The sequence below is a fragment of the Zea mays genome, chromosome 4 (genome assembly GCF_902167145.1).
Source record: "Zea mays cultivar B73 chromosome 4, Zm-B73-REFERENCE-NAM-5.0, whole genome shotgun sequence".
Classification (NCBI taxonomy): Eukaryota; Viridiplantae; Streptophyta; class Magnoliopsida; order Poales; family Poaceae; genus Zea; species Zea mays.
Genome location: NC_050099.1, coordinates 138,125,138 through 138,136,823, shown reverse-complemented (window position 1 = coordinate 138,136,823; position 11,686 = coordinate 138,125,138). Strand labels below are relative to the sequence as shown.

The 11,686-nt window shown below is 44.9% G+C and overlaps 1 pseudogene; it reads right to left on the bottom strand.

Moving 5' to 3' along the window:
* Positions 1–309: 309 nt before the first annotated feature.
* Positions 310–11,066, bottom strand: LOC118477075 (uncharacterized; annotated as a pseudogene).
* Between the last annotated feature and the right edge of the window lie 620 nt (positions 11,067–11,686).

Here is an 11,686-nt window from a genome sequence, read left to right as displayed (position 1 = left end):
ACAACTTATCAGTTAATTAATTAAATTCTGAACTAATCCCTTGCCTTATAAATTATACTACATCTTTATAAGTGATTAAAATATTTTATCAACACATATGCCTACTAAAATTCTACTCGGTCCACTAATTCAGCTAAGTGACCGGAATAGCGAAATAACTCGCTATAACTGAACCTGGCTCGATAATCGCAAGAACTGCGAAGTCGATGAGAGTTTCGTGACTTACGCAATTTATCGAGGACCCTAATGAGCCTCGCACTAACACATTAACTTATTCGACGATCGAACTATTCTAAACAATTCATCAGCTTACCGTTTCAACAGCTGACACGAATCCGCGAGATCGGTAGCGATTTTCCGATTCAGGCAATTTGTCGAGCGCTTAGGGAATATCGCGCTGCTAGCTTCGTCTTCACCCGATTCTTGGGATTTCTTGCTGACGCGCGGAACGATGACGACTTTCAACTGAAGTCGAGAGCGAGCTGGTGAGGTGGGGTTTGAGCAGAGGAGGACATGTTTGACGACTCGACGACGAGCTGGGCAGGATCCGAGCTAATAGGTACAGTATGAGATAGCGACCAGCACGATGGACGAACTAAGTCGCGACGAGGTCGACCGACGAGGGAAAATAAGGAACACGACCGTCGGTCGACGAACTGAAGATTGGGAGTGACAGCCTCATCTCCAGGCAGCCGCGTGAGGGAAGCTGAAAATTAATGCGACAGTGATAGGAAGGACAGAGATCCGCGCGGCGAGGAGACTCCACGTCACAGAGGAAAACAAGTAGCAGGGACTGGGCGCGGTATGCTGGAGAAATACCGCGCGCACGGAGCAGAGAATCGCTCGGCGAGGACCAAGGGTAGGGGTGAATTTGGGTTGGAATAGCCGGTGCAGAGGATGCACGCCTGGGCACCGACGAACTGGAGCTAGAATCTGTTAGGATTTATGGGCTTGGCCCAATTAAGTTATTCAAATAAATCCCAGAAAAATCTCAAAAGCCCATATAAGTGGATGGCAAAGGGATAGGTGGAACCAATAGCACCATATTGCTAGCTCTTGTGGAGTAGAGCTAACTTAAATATGGAAGCCACACTCACTCACCAAGTCATGGATGAGAGGAGAGAGTGTGGAGAGCCACACGCGCGCGCGCGCTCGCTCGCCTCGCCTGGCCTGGCCTGGCCTGGCCGGGCCGGGCCGGGGCGGGGCGGGGCGAAGGGCGGGGGCGCACGACATGCGCGTGAATGGTCCGCCGAAATCCGGCCCCTCGCCTTGCGGGGGCGCGGCTACCTTTTGCCGTTTGATTTTTGGTTTCTTGGCTGTTACGCTTATCCTAACCGATCCCTATAAAATCTCAACTGATTGCGAGATTTTCGTGGGCGGATAAGCACTGGGGTCGCGGACTCGGCCCTATAAAAGGAGCCCGGCAGCCAGCCTCCAAATCATCCCAGATCCCAGTTCGCTTTCGCCTCTCTTCATAGCTGAGCCGCCTTTTAGTTCCCTTCGTCCCGACCGCAGAGGTGCATCTGCGATCAGGAGAGCAGGTCTCCGGAACCCTTCGTCTTCTAGATCCTGCACCGGGAGAGGGCGAATAAGGTTTTTGGGAAGCGTCTTCACGCGACTGCTCGTGATCTGCTGACCTCGTCAACCCATCTGATCCTGGCGCGCGCCAACAATCAGTAAGTCTAATCAGTACGCATCATCTGATTTGGCTTTTATTTCAGTTCTTCTGATTTGGTCATGATTTATATTCGGAATTTAATTTGGAATTTGTCTAATTATTCAACAATCCAAAAACCTTATTGTAGACAATTTCCTAGTTTTTCTATGGCTGCTTTTGCCGACGCGCTGAAGCCAGAAAAGTTTAATGGTATGCACTTTAAGAGATGGCAAGTCAAGGCCACGCTCTGGCTTACTGCTATGAATGTCTTCCATGTTAGTAAAGGCAGACCTGAGGGTCCACTGACTCCTGAACAGGAGAAAGAGTACGACCATGCCAATACTATGTTCACGGGAGCCGTTCTTAGCGCCCTTGTTGACCGTCTGGTTGATGCGAATATGCAGTACACAGACGGGAAACAGTTGTGGGATGCACTTACTACTAAGTATGGTGCATCAGATGCTGGCAGTGACCTGTATATCATGGAGAGCTTTCATGATTATAAGATGGTTGATAATCGCTCTATTGTAGAGCAAGCTCATGAAATACAGTGTATAGCCAAGGAGCTCGACCACCTTAAGATAGTCCTTCCTGACCGATTTGTGGCCGGATGCATTATTGCAAAGTTGCCTTCTACATGGAGGAACTTCGCCACAGCTCTGAAACATAAGAGACAGGAGATATCAGTTGAAAATCTGATAGCGTCTCTGGATGTTGAGGAGAAAGCTCGGGCTAAGGACACGGGATCTAAAGGAGGCGAGGGCCACTCCAGCGCCAACATGGTTCAGAAGAACCACAACAAGGGCAAAGGAAAGCCAAAATCTAACAAGCCCAACAAAACTACCAACTTCAAGAAGAAGAAGAACAAGGCTGAATTGACATGTTTCGCATGTGGCGAGGCGGGTCATTTTGCCAAGGATTGTCCCGATCGAGCGGATCGCCGTGGCAAAAAGGGCAATGTCAACACAGTGGTCGGTAGCAATGAGGAAGACAAAGGGTATGGTAATTTACCTTTCATCTTCTCAGTATTTCAATCACCTAGCTGGTGGCTTGATACTGGTGCTAATGTTTATGTGTGTTCTGACATCAACTTGTTCTCTTCTTATCAGGGCGCCCGGGATTCTTCCGTGCTAATGGGGAATGGGTCACATGCTTCTGTTCATGGCACTGGCACGGTGGATCTGAAGTTTACTTCGGGAAAGATCGTGCAGCTGAAGAACGTGCATCATGTCCCTTCTATACACAAGAATCTCGTTAGCGGAACCCTTCTATGTAGAGATGGGTTCAAGGTAGTTTTAGAGTCCAATAAATTAGTTGTGTCCAAGTCTGGACAATTTATTGGTAAAGGCTATGATTGCGGAGGCTTGTTCCGCTTTTCTTTGTTAGATTTCAATAATAAGTCTGTGAACCATATTTGTGCTAATGTTGATGATCTTGCGAGTATTTGGCATTCTCGTTTGTGTCATATTAATTTTGGCTCTATGTCTCGGCTTGCAACCATGAGTTTAATTCCGAATATCACCATAGTCAAAGGTTCTAAGTGCCATAGTTGTGTGCAGTCGAAGCAACCTCGAAAGCCTCATAAGGCTGCTGAGGAGAGACACCTGGCACCACTAGAACTCATACATTCTGATCTTTGTGAGATGAATGGTGTGTTGACAAAAGGTGGTAAGAGATACTTCATGACATTGATTGATGATGCGTCTAGATTTTGCTATGTATACTTGCTAAAAACTAAAGATGAGGCTTTAGACTACTTTAAAATCTATAAGGCTGAGGTTGAAAACCAACTAGAGAGAAAGATCAAACGTCTTAGATCAGATCGTGGTGGTGAGTTCTTTCCCAAAGTCTTTGACGATTTCTGTGCAGAACATGGCATTATTCATGAGAGGACTCCTCCCTATTCACCCGAGTCAAACGGGATTGCTGAAAGGAAAAACCGTACGTTGACTGACCTGGTGAATGCCATGTTAGACACTTCTGGTTTATCTAAGGCATGGTGGGGGGAGGCAGTCCTGACTTCATGTCATGTTCTGAATAGAATTCCTATGGGCAAAGAAGAGAAAACCCCTTATGAGAAGTGGGTTGGGAGAAAACCATCACTTTCATACTTGCGCACTTGGGGGTGCATGGCGAAAGTCAATGTACCAATTAATAAAAAACGCAAGCTTGGTCCAAGGACAGTGGATTGTGTCTTTCTTGGATATGCTTCGTGTAGCATAGCATATAGATTTTTAGTAGTTAAATCTGAAGTTCCTGATGTGTATGTTGATACTATTATGGAATCACGTGATGCTACTTTCTTTGAGCATATATTTCCAATGAAAGACATTCATAGCAATTCTAGATACTCTTCTGAGATAATTCCTGAACATAATACACCTATTGAGAGTTTTGAACAGCCACATGAAATTGTCCTAGAGGAGGATGACAATGATGCTCCTAAAAGGAGCAAGAGACAAAGGGTTGAAAAATCCTTTGGTAATGATTTCATTGTGTACCTTGTGGACGATACTCCTACTACCATTGCAGAAGCATTTGCATCTCCAGATGCAGATGATTGGAAAGAAGCAGTTCATAATGAGATGGACTCTATTCTTTCAAATGGTACGTGGGAAGTCACTGATCGACCCTATGGATGCAAACCCGTGGGTTGTAAGTGGGTGTTTAAAAAGAAGCTCAAGCCTGATGGTACAATTGAAAAGTACAAGGCTAGGCTTGTGGCTAAAGGCTATACTCAGAAAGAAGGAGAAGACTTCTTTGATACTTACTCACCTGTTGCTAGAATGACCACTATTCGAGTACTACTTTCTTTGGCTGCCTCGTATGGTCTCCTTGTTCATCAGATGGATGTAAAGACAGCTTTTCTTAATGGAGAGCTGGACGAGGAAATCTATATGGAACAACCTGATGGATTTGTAGTAAAGGGTCAAGAAAGCAAGGTGTGCAAGTTATTGAAATCTTTGTATGGTCTGAAGCAAGCACCAAAGCAGTGGCATGAGAAGTTTGACACTACTCTAACGTCTGCAGGCTTTGCCATTAATGAGGCAGACAGGTGTGTATATTATCGCTGTGGTGGGGGCGAAGGAGTTATATTGTGCTTATATGTTGATGATATATTGATATTTGGCACAAACATTGATGTGATCAATGAAGTCAAGTCTTTTCTATCAAAGAGTTTTGATATGAAAGATCTGGGAGAAGCTGATGTGATTCTAAACATCAAGCTGATTAAGGCAGATGGTGGGATTACTCTCTCGCAATCTCACTATGTTGAAAAGGTTTTGAAGCGATTTGGCTTCTCTGAGTGCAAACCTTCTTCAACACCTTATGATCCCAGTGTGACACTGCGAAAGAACAAGAGAATTGGTTTAGACCAATTGAGATACTCTCAGATTGTCGGTTCACTCATGTATCTTGCTGGTGCAACAAGGCCCGATATCTCGTTTGCTGTGAGCAAATTGAGTAGGTTCATGTCAAACCCCGGGACTGATCATTGGCATGCACTTGAGCGGGTTATGCGCTACCTGCAAGGTACAATGAGTTATGGAATTCACTATTCTGGTCAGCATGCAGTACTTGAAGGATATAGTGATTCGAACTGGATATCTGATGCAGACGAGCTTTATGCCACCAGTGGTTATGTCTTTACTATTGGTGGAGGTGCGGTATCATGGAGGTCATGCAAGCAGACCATTTTGACGAGGTCAACCATGGAAGCCGAGCTAGCTGCACTTGACACAGCAACCGTTGAGGCAGAATGGTTGCGTGAACTCTTGATGGACTTGCCGGTGGTTGAGAAACCAATACCAGCTATCCTTATGAACTGTGACAATCAGTCAGTGATTGCTAAAGTGACGAGTTCTAAGGATAATGGAAAGTCATCAAGACATGTCAAAAGACGATTGAAGTCTGTCAGAAAGTTGAGAAACTCCGGAGTTATAAGTGTGACTTATATTTCAACAGATAAGAATCTGGCAGATCCTTTTACCAAGGGACTACCACGTAATGTGATAGAAATCGCATCGAGAGAGATGGGTATGAGACCCGAATAAAGTTGCCATGGTGGAAACCCAGTCTATGTGATCGGAGATCCCGTGAATTAGGTCCTGGGAAGAACAAGCCATTGGTGAACTGAGGAGAGTAACCTTTGACCCTCTCTAAGTAAAGATGCAATACTCTCAAATGCTGTAAGGCAGGTTGGCTTTGTGCCTTAATGTGTTCTGTTGGCTTGTATTAGCGAAGATGTTGTCCTGCAGAACATTCTTGAAAGAACACACCTATATGAGTTAGACTGTCTAACGTCGCAGTCTATGAGATCTGGGTGATCTCTAGTAAACTCATGAAGAGACCTTGGAGTACGACGTATATGCTCCACCCGAGAAGGGGACTACTGGTAGCCAAGTACTAGTCATGACTTCAAGTGAAACCCATTCACGCAAAACTTGCAATTCAAGGCATAGTCCATTGTCCAAGTTGTGGGTTGGTGTAACTTGGAGTTCTAGGCGGAAGTTCAACTTAACAGTCTCTGCTGAAAAACTAGTATATTAAACAGTAGTGAACAGTGGCGAAAACTGCAGATGGGCATTTGAGATCTGGTGGGGGATTGTTAGGATTTATGGGCTTGGCCCAATTAAGTTATTCAAATAAATCCCAGAAAAATCTCAAAAGCCCATATAAGTGGATGGCAAAGGGATAGGTGGAACCAATAGCACCATATTGCTAGCTCTTGTGGAGTAGAGCTAACTTAAATATGGAAGCCACACTCACTCACCAAGTCATGGATGAGAGGAGAGAGTGTGGAGAGCCACACGCGCGCGCGCGCGCTCGCTCGCCTCGCCTGGCCTGGCCTGGCCTGGCCTGGCCGGGCCGGGGCGGGGCGGGGCGGGGCGAAGGGCGCGGGCGCACGACATGCGCGTGAATGGTCCGCCGAAATCCGGCCCCTCGCCTTGCGGGGGCGCGGCTACCTTTTGCCGTTTGATTTTTGGTTTCTTGGCTGTTACGCTTATCCTAACCGATCCCTATAAAATCTCAACTGATTGCGAGATTTTCGTGGGCGGATAAGCACTGGGGTCGCGGACTCGGCCCTATAAAAGGAGCCCGGCAGCCAGCCTCCAAATCATCCCAGATCCCAGTTCGCTTTCGCCTCTCTTCATAGCTGAGCCGCCTTTTAGTTCCCTTCGTCCCGACCGCAGAGGTGCATCTGCGATTAGGAGAGCAGGTCTCCGGAACCCTTCGTCTTCTAGATCCTGCACCGGGAGAGGGCGAATAAGGTTTTTGGGAAGCGTCTTCACGCGACTGCTCGTGATCTGCTGACCTCGTCAACCCATCTGATCCTGGCGCGCGCCAACAATCAGTAAGTCTAATCAGTACGCATCATCTGATTTGGCTTTTATTTCAGTTCTTCTGATTTGGTCATGATTTATATTCGGAATTTAATTTGGAATTTGTCTAATTATTCAACAGAATCGAGGGCACCGTCGACATGGGGGGTGGTCGGACCCAACTGTGCCAAGGCGAGCAGGGACGACGTCAAACTTCAAGAACCAGGGGACGCGATCACCCAACCTGAGCAGATAGAGGCACCAGGCACATGGGCTGGGCAGAGGGTGGGCGGGAGCTCGAGACGAGCTCGGCAGGGACCAAGCAGGGGGATTGGGCGACCGTGAAGCCGTACGCCGGCCATGGGAAGCGGCAGAGGAAGCCGCCATGTGAGGGAGGTCCGAGCTAGGAGCCGACGCCGGGGCAAGGGAACGCGCGGCGGCCATGGCCGAGCAGGCAAGCTGCACGGGCACCCGGGAGCAGAGGGAGATGGAGCGGCTGGTATGCGCGGCAGTGAGAGGAGGAAGAAGATGTGCTCTACGGTTGAAATAGAGAGGAGAAATATCTGCACAACAAGCCAGGAGATGAGCACCGCGGAAACAAAATCGAGAGCCACGGCGGCCGGACATAGGATCGAAGAACTCTAAGCGGCAAGAGATTAGGACGTGAGATATTTTCTCTTTTTTTTTGTTTTTAGAAATTCGCAGATATTTCTAACTCCAGATTTTTAGCAGTGTACACAGGCCGACACGCTACACGAATACACATTTCGTTCCATGAATTAGCGAATCAAATTGATCGCTAATTACTCGCTTTCAGTTATAATTACATTGGTCTGGGTTGTTTCGGACTGAAAACTATATTTGTAAATTCCAATTAATTTGGAGTCGAATGACAATTTATCTCCGAAATTTTGAATCCGGCGAGAACAACAGACCGAAATAAACTAATTTCGGATTGATAATTTGTTCGGCGTGATTCGACCGAAATTAGCCAAAACCATATCGGCTAATGCACACATGATTTCGTCGCTAAAACAGTGTGCTGAAGAATGAATAAAATCATAACCTCGCGCAAGATTTTGCGCGATTCGAATTATTTTACCTCGAATATTTTAGTCGTCAAGTTCCAACTAATTTGCTCGGGATAAAAATCATCCGAGTGGGTCGGGCTTCCGAATTCGTATTCGCGCGAGCGATGAATTTTAAATAATCACCGGACGCACCGATTTTCGGGACAACTATGTTCCGAGCATCACGAAAATTTAGGAAGAGCCCGGATAGATAAAAAAATGATGTCGACCTCGCGACAGATGAAACAAATGCGATTTTAATTGGGCACAGGCTCGCAAGCTTTCAGAACAATTACGTTCCGAAATTCGCGAAAATTTTAGGAGTCTAAATAGACAGAAACAGATGCGATATTAAAATCGCGATAGACGAAGATGATTAAAATTTAGCATCTGTTTTATCCACTGATTACATGCTTAAATCTGTACTCGTTGTCGAGCGGAATATAAACACCTAGGATGTTACAGCCCTCCCCCTTAAAAGAATCTCGTCCCGAGATTCAGAACGAAAGACTTCTAAGAGTAGAGAAGCATGTAACCCATATCCATATCAGCAATAATCGTGAGACACTCTAAATAAAGGCGAGTATCTCAGGATGTTGTTTCTCTAGTGGACATATCATGTATCGCCTTAGGCTAATTTAGAAATGTCCACTAATAGAAACGATGTCTGCTAGAGGAACACATAAGGTTCCATGTGTGCAGCTTGTTTTCTTTGATGACACTGTACTATTTGAGTCTGTTGAGCGAGCGGTGAATACGCGATTTTGCCCAAACAGAACCAGATGCAACCTATTGGGTAAAACACCCAGAAAGAGGTTTATCAACAAGTGGTTATGGTAAGTTCATAGCACAGGGACGGGTGTGGATGTCGAATACTATCGCGGTTAACATGTGGCTAACCCGAGAATTCAAGTCCACAAAAGATGGTATAGATTCGAGAGAATCACCAGTGAAGGGATCTGTAGATACGGACTTTACGACCAGTCCATTTTATCAAGCACTAGGCATGGCTCGACTTGATCACATATGCTGGGAAAACACACGTGACACGATCGAGGCATGACTAGAGCGATAATTAGGTGACTATCAGTCGATTTTAACTTGATCCTTATAAGAACTTTCTTAGGATGGGTTGAACCAAAGTGAGTTTAGCCAACTCGACAAAACGATCTCTAAACTCAACCTTTGTTCATAGGGCAGTTACAAGTTAGTAAAACCAACTTGTTGAACTACTTTTGACACTAGGAAATTTTGGTCTTGTTACCCATTGGCAATCCAATGGTCGAGAGTTCACCATTGCTAATAAGAGATTATGCACTTGGGTAGAAATCCATTTGGTCAGATTGTTCATCCATTTCTTCCATGCAAGATGAACAGACTTCATTTGGAAATATATGGGTTAAATAAGAGAGCGGATGAACACACTCTTGCATCTCAGTGGCAGGAAAAGCCAATCTCCATTTTGAGAGCTAAACAGTTGTTGTCCAACACTAAAAAGCTCCAAGGCTTCACCTTTACACAAAGGATGTAAAGGAAGCTTGTATGAGTAGTCATTACCAAAATCAAAAGAAATAAGACCACACATGAAAGTGGTATGCCCTTTTAATCCAACAGAGATGATAGATGTTGCTTGATCACTTCGACAAGCAACATAGAAATTATTTTAAGGGAGGAGTCCACGGAAGATCATACGTAAGTGTAGTTCCACAATGGATCATGACCAGCGACCTCGATACCAGCAGGCGCCAAGCAGCATAACCTTGCGTGTACATTCACAAGGGGCTCTCAGTTTCGCTGCGGCACCATAAGTCCTTAATCATGACACCATCACCGAACTGGCACCAATAATGAATCTCACGTAGCAAAAACAGATTGTGCTAAGATAACACGTTGATGTAGTCTCATAATGGATTATGACTACTAACCGTGATACCAGCGCGTGCCAAGTAGCGCAACCATGTGTGTACATTCACAGGAGGCCCTCGGTTTCGTCACGGCACCATCGGTTTTAGTCATAATGTCATTACCAAACATAACCAATAGGAAATCTCACACGACACAAATGAATTTGGCAAGGGTGACAATATACAAGGAGATACTCCACCTGTAAGAATGGTTACAAGTAGAGAGCCAAATAGATTATGACCCGATGAAATGAACAAAACACGACCATAACCTAAATTGGTTGATGAAGGGAGTATGATGGGAGACTGTTAATTCAGCCCCAGGCATATTTCTATGCCCATCATAAAGATTACAAGGTCAAGGATTAGTATCTGATTAGATACAGAGGGAAAACAATCATCAAATTAAGTTGGTATGCCTTTGATAGATATGGGGAAACCAAAGGCATCAAATTCAAGAAAATACTCGGACAGGTCTTTTCTGGGTTAGGTTGATAAAGCAACATGGCGATCCTTCAAAAATAGGCAAACTGGAATAAAGACATCAGCTTGCACAAATCGAACAAGGACATGGTTTAGGGTGGAGACATGACTCGAGATTCTTGTTTAAGCCTGGGTACACTTTATTTCCAACAAGAAATTATCTAAGCATTTATTTTCATGTGTTTGGTTACGGAGGGATAACGGAAAATTCAAATTTGGGTCATGGTTCACTAAATAAGAACATGGCCTAGTTTTGGGTTTAAGCAACTAAACTACTAACCTTCTATCAGTACATCAAGCACAAGAGCAAACACATATAATACCTAAATAGATTACCTAAGAATGGAGGACATCTATTTCATTGGGGCTCATAATACCGCATTACACCACATTATTCACAATCAATGGTTACTGGAATAAGGATGAGAGAAGCATTTTGGGTGTATAGGCGACAAACATGATGCAACAATCAGGATGCATGCTCGTCCTATACGTCCTCACTGATTTTGCCAACCAAATGTGGCAATAGCGTTCTATCTCGGTGGCATACTTACGACTCTCACGGTATTTTGCTAGTCGTCAACTACACGTACGTTTTCGAGGTTAGTGTACCTGCAGAAAATTCCATTGTAGCCCAATTCCCATGATGCAGTTCACACATGACAGTTTATCACAGTTTATACTCCATATATCGCTATATGGAGGCCAGCTCATCATTAAGCGCCGAGCCACGCATAGGCGCTGTTGCCACACTTTAACCATAGGGCAACTCATTATGGTAACTTACCTTCTTACCTGAGCGTAGGTGCGTCGTTACAAGTACATCACACTTCTCAGTATTCCCATGTCTGTATACCCATACACATCCATGGTGTACTGAATTCCCAGAAAAGTAATTACTCCACATCACAGCTTTCATATATACATATGTAGAATACGTATATAGTCAAGCGCCACAATTAAGCACTTCCCTAGACCGATGGTTGTTCGGTCATGCTCTCACATCTCACCTTACCTGAACGTCGATCCATTCAGAACTGAATGGCCTCAAAAATAACAATACACATGTATGCAATACCCACCCGATTATGGGTTATAGTTTTCAGCTAAGCCACCTGATAGTCCTTAATTTAGGGCTTAACAGAGGATGTCGCTAGCATTATAGTTTTTCAAAATTGTTTTTTAAAACCAAACAATGGGTTTAGTTGAAAATAGGTTTTTCTAAAACTAAAACTTTGTTTTTAAAAT